General features: G+C 51.5%; 1 pseudogene; it reads left to right on the forward strand.

Annotated features, from left to right (window-relative positions):
* Positions 1-346: 346 nt before the first annotated feature.
* LOC136499372 (uncharacterized) lies at positions 347-6,951 on the forward strand (annotated as a pseudogene).
* The last annotated feature ends 6,424 nt before the right edge of the window (positions 6,952-13,375 follow it).

Genomic DNA, 13,375 nt, shown 5'->3' on the forward strand with positions numbered 1-13,375 from the left:
AAAATATTGTTGGTTGGCTGATAAGCTCTGGCTGAAACCAACAAGCGAACAGGCTGGTAGATTACATATGGACGATTGGACTTAGATTTAGAATAGATTAGACGCAGATATAAGTGTAGATGGGTAGATATAGACGTAGATTTAGAGATATAGATATGCATATGATATGATATGATTAGTGGAACCAGTTCTCATTAATTGATGATTGATTTATATATACATGGGCTTGCTATATCAGAGGTACACTCTACACTGGTACAGGCAAGTGGCCACGTGACTACGTGAGATAAGCGCAAGTGAACATGGGTTCGCTACTCAGGCGGCCGGCCAGGCCCACTTCCGTTCCATGTGCCGGTTGGGCGGCCTAAAATTGGGGCGGCGACGGGGCCCACCGCATTGCTATCCCTATCCGTCGCCAACAGCACAGGTCACGACAGCACGCGTCCACATCTCTGTCTCGCCCTCGCCTGGACAAAGAAAAAAAAAACCAAAAGCAAATCACGCACCCACCGTCCACATCTCCCTCCTCCTCCTCCTCCTCTGCGTCTACTCCACCTCCTCGCGCCCTGCAGGCCCCTCCGTAACTGCAACAACCGTCGCCTCCACAACTGCCACCACCACCACCACGGTGCCGCTGACCCTGTCACCGTCGTCCCCAGCTGAACAAGACGCTGGACCCGCGTCTCCGCCGCGAGTGGGCGACGCGGGACTGGCGGCGGAAGGTGGACGCTTTCGCGCGCCTCTTCGCGGGGCTCCGTTGTTGGCCCACAGGATCACCGACTCACGACAGTGAACCACTCCGCCGATCTTACCGACCACCGGCTCAGGCGAGAGAAGCACTTGCCGGTCTCGCCGAGAACTCGCTAGTGTTGTCGAGCACCCACTAGCCGTGCCGACCACGATCAGGCGTTGTCCGTACCCACTCGCTATGGACGGAGCTAGAAAAAAGGGAGAACAGAGTAAGCACACACAATACAAGACAACAGCGTTGGCCGAGACCCTGTCTGTGAGATGGCAAATCTGAGCTCTCTTTACTGAGTTGCCTTGGTGCTCTATTTATACAACTCTATCTATCTAATCCTAGTACAGTACACATGCTGTAACAGTAACTAGATAAGCATACATGGCTGACTCTGCGCCGGCCACTGCATGTGCCTACAGTGCTGCAGGTGAGCCGTGCGGCACCTGCACTTGCAGCGGCTACAGTATCACAGCAGGGGGCAAAGTCGGCGCCGCCTTCCTCTGCTGTGTTCATACAAGGTGGCAGTAGATTAGCTAACAATCTTCCCCTAATCCTACTGCTAACCCTTGTACCCCCTCCATGCCGATCATCTCTTTCAGCTCCGTGAGTCGAAGTCGTCCGAGCGGCTTGGTGAGGACGTCCGCGAGTTGCCAACCAGTTTCGACAAACTCGATAACGATCTGCCCTCCATCGACACAGTCCTTGAGGAAGTGGAACTTAACGTCGATGTGTTTACTCCGGTCATGCAGAACCGGATTCTTCGCGAGGGCGATGGCAGACTGGTTGTCCACCATCAGTGCTGGTGGGTGAGCTTCCACGCCGGTCAGCTCGCCCAGCAGCCGGCGTAGCCATACAATTTGGCACGCCGCTGTGGCCACTGCTACGTACTCTGCCTCGCACGTAGATAGCGCTACCACCTTCTGTTTCAGCGATAGCCATAAAATTGGGGCCGACCCGAGGAAGACGAGCACTCTAGAAGTGCTCCGTCGTCCGTCGATGTCCCCCTCCATGTCTGCATCGCTGAACACCGTGAGCTGCAGCCTACTCCCGCCGGTCTTTTGAAAAATGATCCCATGATTCACCGTCCCCTTGACGTAGCGTAGTAGACGCTTCACCGCAGCCCAGTGATCCTCTCTAGGATCCTCCATGAAGCGACTGACGTAGCCCACGGCGAACGCGATGTCCAGCCTCGTGTGGACTAGGTAGCGCAGACCGCCGACGATGCTCCGGTAGAGTGTTGCATCCACCTTCGCCGCGGTACTGGCCTTCGTCAGTTTCAGCCGCTCCTCCATCGGAGTCACGCATGGCTTGCACTCCGCCATGCCGCTCCTCTCCAACAGCTTGGAGGCATACGCGCTCTGACCGAGCATGAGTTCCTCTTTCCCCTGTCTCACCTCGATGCCGGGGTAGTAGGAGAGTGCGCCGAGATCGCTCATTCAAAAATGAGTTGCCATCTCGTGCTTGAAGCTGTTGATGTCCTTCGTGCGTGCGTCGGTGACGATTAAGTCATCCACATACACGCCGACCATGAGCTCTTCCTTCCCCCATCGTCGTGTGTAGAGCACGTGCTCGGTTGCGCACCTCTGAAACCCAAGCTCGCCCAGCGTGGCGTCAAGCTTGGCGTTCCATGCTCGAGGGGCTTGCCGCAGCCCGTAGAGCGCTTTGCGCAGTCGGAGCACCCTATGCTCCTCTCCCTTGATGGCGAACCCTGGAGGTTGCCTGACGAAGACCGTTTCCGCCAGTTCGCCATTGAGGAAGGCCGATTTAACATCCAAGTGATGGACGCGCCAGTCCTTTGCTGCTACCAAAGCAAGTAGCAAACGGACCGACTCCATGCGCGCTACTAGTGCAAAGACCTCCTCGAAGTCGATGCCCTCGCGCTGTACAAAGCCTCAAGCGACGAGGCGCGCCTTGTGCTTAACAATAGCGTCGAGCTCGTCCCTTTTGACCTTGTACACCCACTTCAGGCTGATCGGACGGCATCCTGGAGGTGGATCGATGAGCTGCCAAGTCTCATTTTCCTCGATCGCCTTCATCTCCTCCAGCATCGCCCGTCGCCAGTCTCCATCGCGCTCGGCTAGCGCGAACGTGGGTGGTTCCTCTGCACTACGAGTAGCAGCTCTGTGTCGTTGAGCAGCCTACCCGCCAGACCTGAGGGACCTGTGTCGCCGACGATATCGTCCAGCCTGTGGAACCTCAGCTCCTCACCTTCATGGTAGGCATCCACGAACTCAATGATGTCACTTGGAGGTGAGGCGAACTCGATCGGCGTCGATGGAGCTCCCTGTTCCGCTGGAGTGCTCGGCATAGCACCCGAAGTGGTCGGCACGGCTTTTGGACAGCTCGTCATAACTCCTGCAGTGTTCGGCCACACTATAGGAGTACCCAGCCTCAGTCTTGGAGTTTTTGGCACCACTGTAAGACTTCTTGGCTGCGCCACGGGAGTGCTCGGCAGCCGTCCTGAGGTGGTCGCCACCACTGCAGGACCTCCTGGCTCCACTCCTGGCATGCTCGGCACTGCCCCAGGAGTGCTCGACTCTACCGCCAGAGTGCTCGGCTGTCCTCTCGGAGTGCTTGGCACCTGTTCCGCAGTGTCTCCACCGCCGTGGATGACCAAGTGCTCGACGACGAAGGTGTTGGTGAAGCCGCCAGCTTCCCTAGTGCTCGGACTGCTCCAGTCCCAAGCTGCCTCCTCGTTGAACATAACGTCGCGCGAGACAATTACCTTGCCTCCGCGTGGGTCATAGAGCCGGTACGCCTTGGTACCCTCCGCATAGCCCAGGAACACCAAGGGTGTGCTCCTGTCCTCCAGCTTGGAGAGGTTCAGCCTTGTCTTCGTGACATGGCCGATGCAACTGAATGTCCGGAGGAATGACACGTTCGGCTTGCTCCCATACCAAGCTTCGAACGACGTCTTGCCCATCAGGGCCTTGGTCGGAGCGCGGTTGAGGATGAACACCGCCGTGGTCACCGCCTCTCCCCAGAGCTTCGCCGACATCCCTTGGGCCTTCATCATGGATCGGGCCATGCTGACCACCGTCTGGTTCTGTCGCTCCACCACGCCATTCTGTTGAGGCAAGTACGACGCGGTGTGATGTTGCCCCACACCTTGATCTGCGCAGTATGCAACGAACTCCACCGAAGTGAATTCACCGCCACGATCAGTCCTCAGTACGCGGAGCTTCTTGCCGCTCTCGGCCTCCGCGCGCGTCTTGAACTTCTTGATCGCCGCTGCCGCTTCATCCTTGCTCGTCAGGAGCTGTAGCCACATGTAGCGACTGCAATCGTCCACGAGCAGGAGAAAGTACCGCCGACCACCGCATGTAGTAGGCGTGATTGGCCCACAGAGGTCGCCGTGAACGAGCTCGAGAGCTTCCTCCGCGTGATACTTGGCCGCCTTTGGGAAAGGTAGCCTCCTCTGCTTTTTGGCCAGGGAGCTGTCACACAGCTCGCCTCCGTGCTTGATGTGGGGCATACCTCGGACCATCTTCTCCAGCCGACCAAGTTCATCGAAGCTGAGATGTCCGAACCGGGCATGCCACATCCACGGTTCCTCGAAGTGCCTTGTCGCCAGGCAAACCGGCTGCTCTACCTTCAGGTCGAGCAGGTACAACCGGTTCTGGCACCAGAAGATGATGGTGCCATGCCCTTGGATTGCCATCCTTGAGCCGTCACCAAACTTCACCGAACCGGTAACATCACCGTCGAGCTCGGAGAAGGATGCCTTGGAGCCTGTCATGTGGTTGCTGGCACCGGAGTCCAGGTACCACCGTTGCTCCTGGTCGGCGCCCACACGCCCGAGATGGACTTGGGCGCGTTGTTCGTCGAGGTTGACGGTCTTCAGGGCCTTCCCAGGTCCTTCCACCGTCGTCGCCTCTTCCCTTTCCATTGCCTCGACGTCGTGCAGTGCACAGAATGTCGCCATCAGGATAGTAGCCTCATCCTCATCATCGGCTTTCGCCAGGTGAGCCTGAGCCCTCTTCTCCTTCTTGCGATTTGGGCACTACTGTGCCCAATGGCCCATCTTCTCGCAACACAGATAGGCGTTGGGGTCGACCTGCTTCTTCTCCGAAGAAGCCTTGCCGCGGCGCTTGCCCTCGCCACTGCGACTGGAGGAGGCTGCCTTCCCGGAGTTCCTCCGAGCAGCCCACTCCTCTTCCGTTAGCAGGAGTTTCCCGCTGTCCTTCATTGCTGTCGTCTGCTCTAGGCGCTCGTCCACCGCCTGCAGACGGCCTGCCACATCCTCAATGGTGAGGGTGGACAAGTCCAGCATCGTCTCTATTGAGAGAGCGATCTGGATGTACTTCGCCAGCACGGAGTGGAAGAACTTGGAGACCGCCTCCTCTTCATCGATAGTGACGCCGTGGCTCTTCAGCTTGCTGATGAGCGTCTACAGGCGGAGGGAGAAGTCCTCCACCGTTTCACCATCCTTGAACTTGAGGTTGGCGTACTCCTGCTTTAGAAGCTGGGCCGTCGCCTTCTTTGCGCGGTCGGAACCGATGTGCATGGCCGCAATGGCCTCCCATGCCTCCTTAGCCGAGCTCTTTGTCCCCAATGGCTCCCTGTACTCCGCCGGTACAGCAGCGAGGATAACCTCCAGTGCTGACATGTCGTCTTCCTCCACGTCGGTGCCCTTGTCAACAGTATTCCAGAGCCGCCGGGCTCTGAGCTTGACCTTCATGGTCACCGACCACTCTCCATAGTTAGTGCGAGTCAGCATCGGCAAAGTGGTGCCACTGACCTCCCGCACCATGCGAACAACCACCTCCGGTCGTGGCTGGGCAGCCACAACAGTGCCACTGCTGTCGCCCAACTCCGAACCGCCCGTCATCGCCATTAGTTAGGTGGCGACGACACTTGTACGGCTCTGATACCACTTGTTGGCCCATAGGATCACCGACTCACGACAGTGAACCACTCCGCCGATCTTGCCGACCACCGGCTCAGGCGAGTGAAGCACTTGCCGGTCTCATCGAGCACTCGCTAGTGTTGCCAAGCACCCACTAGCCGTGCCGACCACGATCAGGCCTTGTCCGTACCCACTCGCTATGGACGGGGCTAGAAAAAAGGGAGAACAGAGTAAGCACGCACAATACAAGACAACAGCGTTGGCCGAGACCCTGTCTGTGAGATGGCAAATCTGAGCTCTCTTTACTGAGTTGCCTTGGTGCTCTATTTATACAACTCTATCTATCTAATCCTAGTACAGCACACATGCTGTAACAGTAACTAGATAAGCATACAGGGCTGACTCTGCGCCGGCCACTGCATGTGCCTATAGTGCTGCAGGTGTGCCGTGCGGCGCCTGCACCTGCAGCGGCTACAGTATCACAGCAGGGGGCAAAGTCGGCGCCGCCTTCCTCTGCTGTGTTCATACAAGGTGGTAGTAGATTAGCTAACATCCGTGACGAGGGCCTCCTCTCCGACGCCTCCCACGCGCTCTGCGTCGGTGCGCGCCTGGGCCAGGAGGTGGCCGCGCTGCGGCAGGTCGGCGTCCGGGGCGCGCTCGGCATCGACCTGGCCCCGGCACCGCCGCTCGTCGCGCGCGGCGACTTCCACGCGCAGCCTTTCCCCGACGCCACCTTCGACTTCGAGTTCTCCAACGTCTTCGACCACGTGCTGTACCCGGACCGGTTCGCCGCCGAGGTCGAGCGCACGCTGCGACCGGGGGGCGTCGCCGTGCACCGGCGCGGGGACAAGTACTCCGCCAATGACTTGCTCGACGTGCGAGGACTCGTCGGGCTGTTCCCGCGGTGCGACGTCGTGCGGGTCTCCAAGGTCGATGCGTTTGGGCTCGACACCGAGGTCATCGTCCGCAAGAAGGGGTCGTCTCGTCGTCGTCGTCTCTAGCCGTGCGGACATCCATTGTTGAGTCCTCCAAAACAGTCACCGGCCGACCACACGATCCAATCTTGTCTTGGCTTGCAAATTACGCAAGAAAAAAGGGAAGTTTTGGGCATCGGTTTTATTTTTGTTTTTACTACCAGTACACTACTAATTGTGGCCTTGTAATTCTAGGTGCTAGGTAGGAGGTGATTTTTTGGTGACCAACCACACAGTACGCATCTCATTCATCTTGTTCTTGTATACCTAGGCAGGGAATTGGTAGGAAAAAACAATTGAATCGATTAAATTGTGTGCCAAGAAAGAAAGAAAAGCAATTTGAGGAAGGGCACGATGATTGTAGTATGTGCTTTCCCTTCTTTTCTTGAACATTGCCTTTGTTGCTTGTTCTTGGCTTTTTTAGACTTCTTTTCGGAAAGACTCTTTCATCCAATTGCTGTAGCTTGCTGTGAGTTGCTGCAGATGGTATGGTGGTAGTAGCTTGCTGTGAGCCATGCAACTGTGTATTGGGTGACTGACTTTTGCATACATGAAGCACGGTCCATGTGTGTGCCAACATGCCTGCCCCATTGTAGGTAAAGTAAAAAAAAAAAAAATACAAGGATGAGACGAGAGATGGCATGCATAGCAGATACTCCTCCTGGCTATGGCTGGCAGTGTTTGAACGCGGGAAGAGAGAGAGCTTCACGAGCAGAACAAGACTGGCAAAGATGTGAACGCATGCCTCATTTAACCTCGGTTAGTGTAACTGAACGGTTACTTTAGATTAAATGGCATGCAAATCCAAGGGGGACCTTTCGTGATAACAGTTGTACGTAGCAGACTTTAAGGGAGAAAGGGCTGTTCGCTTGTATTACAACTTGTTTTTTTAGCCGTAACAGTGTTTTTCTCTCACAACAAATCATTCGGAACAGTATTTCAGCTTGTTTTTTCAGCGAAACGAACGGGGCCAAAGAAATAAAAGCATCTCATCAGAAAAATAACTATAGGAGTGTTTTATTCCTAACGAAAGCCATCTAAGGATCCCTTTGGAACACAAGATATAAAAAAACATAGAAATAGAAAAAAAATAGGATTGGAGTTCCACGTCACTTGCAATCCTACATGAATTGAAAACGCAGAAAATTCTCTAATTGAGTATTTGGAGTATTTGGATACAACACAGGAGAAAACACAATTCTCTAATTGAGTATTTGGATACAACACAGGAGAAACAAAGGAATTAGAAGAGAGACACACAAAGGAAAGTTTTCAAGAGGTTGGAGCTCATGTTAGATTTTGTCCAAAATTCCTATGAATTGAGCCATTCCATAGAAATTTTGTAGGATTACAGGATGGCTAATCCTTTGTTCAAAGGGGGCTTAATAATACTTCACGTATATTAACTCTATATAAGTAACCAAACGCATAAAATGATGTACACCGCTGCACGCCTCTGATGACGAAAACGAGTAAAAGATGGAGTGGGGCACAGGCAAGACGCCGGGAATCGGAGTAGGGAGACCGTAACATGGGCAGCTCAGAGCACGGGGCAAATGTACTAGAGTAGCGTAGAAAGGCCCGTTCACTGTTCATTCACATGCACACCACCGCTAGATCCAAGGTACCAGTCCCGGCCAGTATCTGTGGATACGTACGTACCGGCTGTAGAGAATCTGGTGGTGCGGTAAGCTACGAGTACGATTGCTTCAAATATTTCTTTTTTTTCTTCGTCCTCCGGCCGTTCACGCAAAAATGATGGATAAACGATGGATCAGGAGCCTGGGCGCTCTGGCTCCCACGCAATAGGTATGTAGCCAAGATCAAGATCCGGAAAAAAAAGAGTTCCTCTGCCCCTTCGGCTTTACCATCATCGTAGGCGAACAAACTTGTTGGTTGTAGCCAAAAACGGCAACTCATATGAGCAGGAATGTCTAGGATAGCCATCGGAAGCTGTTCATCTAAATCTGACAATACATGTGTTCTTTGTTTCGCTTCTCTCTCCTCATTGAGACAAAAATAAGTGTGGTTACGGTAATCGTGCATAAGTTTGACTAGATTTATAGCAAATATTAGCAATATTTTTATCTCTAAATAAGTTTATTATAAAAATAGATTCAACGATCTATCTAATAATACTAATTATATAGAGTCTGTCTACCTGGCTTTCGAGTGTTTCATCCAGTTTCAACACATGATTTTTTTTCAACCGTACAAGAAGATCCAACACCTACAGCTCTTCTTCTACCTTCGGTGCCACTCTAGCTCTGGCCCCCGCTGCTCGGCGAGCGCTCCGCCGCCGGCGCTCACCCAGCCGCCGGTGCGCGGCCCGCCTCTCCCCCATTACTCCTTGGCACAAATCACAAATCACAAATCATAAATCACAAATCACAAATCACAAATCACAAATCACAAATCACAAATCACAAATCACAAGAAATAATTTTTTCTATGAAAGGACAAGGACAAAATTTGGGGAGAGGCTAGCCGGAACCCTAGCCACTGCCGCCGTCGTCTTTGGCTCCGGTCGACACAGATCTAGGAGGAGGAGGAAGAAGAGGAGGAGGAGGAAGAGGAGGGAGCAGGGCGCGACCCGGGGGAGGCGGCAGAGGGAGCAGCGGCCGGCCTACGGGAGGCGGCCGGGCTGGGGCGGCGGCGGATGGAGCAGCGGCCGGTGGGGAAGCAACGGCCATGCGGGGTTCCTTCGAGGCGGCGGGCGCGTGCTTTGTGCGGGTGCGAGCGATGGCCGGGGTGCGGTGGCTGAGATGCAAGCAACGTAAGATCCAACCACCAGAAATTCATGTCACTGGACTCTAAAACACTCGGTCATCCATTAGCATTTCTGAATTATATACTATAAATATTAATATTTTCTTGTATATATTTGGTCAAACTTGAAAGCGTTTGACTTTTGAAAAAAACGAGAACGACACCTACTTTGGACGAAGGGAGTACGTGGTATCCTAATATGCAGTGCCTCCTTCGCTGCGATGCAATCTCCAATTGATGCATGCGTCTTTTGTCAGACGAAGGAGTAGAGACCTCTGACAGCCTACGAGCCTGTTCGTTTGAACTTATCAGCTATGGCACAATATTTTTCTCTCACAACAAATTAGCCATACAAATTAGCACACACGGCTTATAGACCAGCCGAACAGAGCCGTATAACTACTCCCTACGACATGGATGCTCGCTGCAAACACGAATGACGAGGCAGCACGCCATAGTAATGTTGCGTTAGGGAAGCCCTGACTTAGCTCGCACGTGTAACACCCTAAAATTTGCACTTTATTAAATAAGTTAAATTGATTTGTTTATGCTTTGTCGTTCACATTAAAACATAGGCAAAATAATATTTTTATTTAAAATCAACTATAAGGTTAGCAACATGTTTATGCATTCATGCTGTTGCATTTGTGTTTTTGGGATGAGTGGTTTTGACTTAAATTCAAAACTAATTTAAATTTGTTTTGCAAAAAGCTTTGAAAGAAAAGAAAAAAAGACATTTCTTTTTATCTCTCCCACCCTTTCCCTGTTTCCGGCCCAGGCAGCAGGCCTGTCCTGCTCTCTCCCAGGCCTCACTCCTCCTCTCGACCCTTTCACGCGGGCCCAAGGCCTTGGCCCGACGCCTCCGACCTCTCTCCCCTTCTCCGGCCTCTTGGTCCAAGTGGCGCAGCAGGCCCAACTGCAGGGCCCAAGCGCCAGCCGCACCCTCTCTCTCTGTTTCTCTGCCGCATGGACCCCGCCTCCCCAGCTCTCTGACGCTCGGGGCCTGGCTGTCAGCCTCCCTTCTCCTTTCTTCCCCGCCGTGACCGAGCCGGGCTATGTCCCGATGGAAATCGCCGTCCAAATCCCGGGTGTTTGGGGATTTCTCTGCGTGAGGCGCAAACTGAGCACCCTATAAATCCGAGATCGCCACGCCACACCGTCTCTTTTGAGTCGCATCTCAGCCTCCGCCGTGCCCTGACCTTGCGTCCCGGGCTCCCCAAACCCTAAACCGCCGCCGCCCATCGATCTCCTTCCCCGTATCTTCGCTAGTGTCATTAGCCCCTTGCCGGTCTTCGGAATCAGGTGAGGATCCCGTAGGTACCGTCCCCTAGCCCTCTATCGCTCTGTGCCGTCCGAAAGAGCTCGACGGAGCGTCACCGTGCGCCTCGACTCGCCATACCCCGTCCACCATCGTCACCGATACTCCCATCGAGTTCTCCGTGACGAGTTCTTCATATCCGTGCCTTCCCCAATGCAACCCGAGGCCTCTACGCCTTTTTCGACGAACTCCGGTGAGGTCCAGGGGTTTCCGGCCATGGAGGTCCTCGTCGCCGTCACTGTGCCGGCAACCCTTCTCCACTTCTAATCTCCACCGTCTAGATCGAAATCTACGGCCCAGATTAGATCCCGTGTACCAGTCAACCGCGTCAACCCTGTACTTTTTGCAAAAGAGACCTCTGTGTTTTTCAAAATTAATCCACAGTTAGATCCAGTTCAAAAGTAATTCAAATTTAGTCCTTTTTCGTCCGTTTTAACCCCTGTATTTTATCAAAATAGAACCCGCACTCCATAGAGGTAGTTTTATAGGTTAGACCTCATGTTTATAATCCAAATTACGTATAGATCCGGTTTGAAAATCACAAAACTGCCACGGAACCTTGTTTTAAGCCTAGATTCTCCGTTTTAACTCCAATTTGAGTGTTTTTCGCGTCTGTATGCTCGTAGCATCGCGTAAAACAGTTTTAAAACCTTTTTAACCTCTTTTTATAATGTTTGGTGTACTGTTCTAATTAGTCTATATTTGTTTGTTATGCATGTATGTATGGATGCTTGTGTGGTGCTGTTTGATCTCGAGTAGACAGTGAGTTTTCCATTGGTGATCTGGAGCAACCCTTTGAGGATCAAGACCAGCAGCAAAACTTTGAAGAAGGCAACTATAATATGAGGCTCCTTGATTACCTACTCACCTTTAATACATTACTATTCATATGCATGTGTTATTGAACCGCCTGGAGTTTATCTACCTTGATATTGATACCTAATCCTTGGTTTACCTATGGGATGTTGCACGTGGGTAATATGCTTAGCTTGCTTCTACAAATTACTGAGATGTGAACCTGACTAAGGATATATATGCAATTGGTGATTAAAAGATGCTTTTTAGCAACATGGAACCTAGGGGGCTAGAGCATTGAGCCTTTCTTTTGGTGCTCTAGTTTCTCTCCATAAGGACTCATCTTTAAACGGCAACCCAGGACTTACAGTACAATCATGAGGACCACATGGCTCTGGTCTTAGTCTAATACCTTGCTCTGTTCTGGTTTGTAGCAACTTACTGAAAGGGCAAGAGGGGAGTGCTGTGATGGTTATGGGTCTTATCCTGCCATCATGTGTATAATGCTACGAGCACGTGTGCCACTTTGGGGGATGGGCTCCATGACGGGTGGTCGACTGAAACCATAGCGGTTGCTATTTATTAGAATGATTGGGGAAATCTTCATAGTGTACCCTACCGCACTTCCTTGGAAGAGGTGATATGGGATTCATGACCCCTGGCATATGGGAATCACGACTCATGGGTAAAGATGTATAGCCTCTGCAGAGTATTTTAAACTGATATATCAGCCGTGCTCTCGGTCATGATCGGCTTGGATCCTTACTGAATAGTGCTTACTTGGATGGTTTTGTAATATTGATGATATCTTTAATTATTATTCATACTCGGGAGCCTAAGCATAACTTAGCAACTTATGATTAATAATGAATGTGACCAACTAAAATTGCTTATCGTAGTTCAGCCATGTCAAGCCTTTGAGCCTGCATCCCCTCATATTATGCTTGTTAAGCGGTAGTAGCTTACGCTTGTTTTATTTGAATACTTTGGCAAAATCCTGGATGGGTACAGATGGAGGTTCTTCAGTGGAGTTTCCCAAGAGGTTTAGGCTTGTGATCAACTAGTTGACGATTCCTATGGTGTTGGAGGCTTCGCTAGAAGAATAGAGCTATAGTACATTGTGTGATGTAAGACTATGCCCTTTGTAATGAATAATTATATGATATGTAATAAAGGCATTATCTTTGGTATTACCCCTTCGTTTGTAGCTATATGTGTGAATTGAATTCCTGGGCACACATATGGTTTGTACCTGGTTTTGTTCCTTAAAACTGGTGAAGGGTTGAGATGGCGGACTAGAGGGAGGATGAATAGTCCTTTCTAAAATTAATCCCGTTGGCTAACCAAAACAAATGTGGAATTAAAACTATCAGTTTAGCCAAGACTATACCCCTCTATCTAAATTCTCAAGCACCTTTATAAAGATCCTAATTCGGTAACAAAGGTGTCGAGCTAGATAGAGCTCACATAACAATTCTAGCTTGCGAGGTCAAGGTCACACAAACCTATGCAACTAGTACTTTAAGCAAACCGGGAAGCTCCTGCACAAACTAGTGAAGCAAAGCGCACAAAGCCTAAGCTCACTAGCAATGCTTAATAGCAAGGCTACACAAGCCAAACTAGAGAGCTCAAATTACTTAGCTACACAAACTATGCAAAGTGACTAACAAGGCTACTCAAGCCAATTAGTCACGCAATAGAGCTACTTCTATGCTACACAAGCAAGAAGGTAACTAGCAAGATACTAAAACTAAACTAGTTACTAGAGCAACTACACAAGCACAAAGTATATGAAGAAGTAAGTGACTTGTGTATGTAAAGAGCAAACCACCGAGAAGATGATGACAAGGTTGACATGGTGTGTCTGGGACTAATACTAGGGTACCCGAAGAGGAGGAGCTAGTGACCATCAACATTAATTCATCCTA

Source organism: Miscanthus floridulus, chromosome 13, assembly GCF_019320115.1.
Source record: "Miscanthus floridulus cultivar M001 chromosome 13, ASM1932011v1, whole genome shotgun sequence".
NCBI classification, from domain to species: Eukaryota; Viridiplantae; Streptophyta; class Magnoliopsida; order Poales; family Poaceae; genus Miscanthus; species Miscanthus floridulus.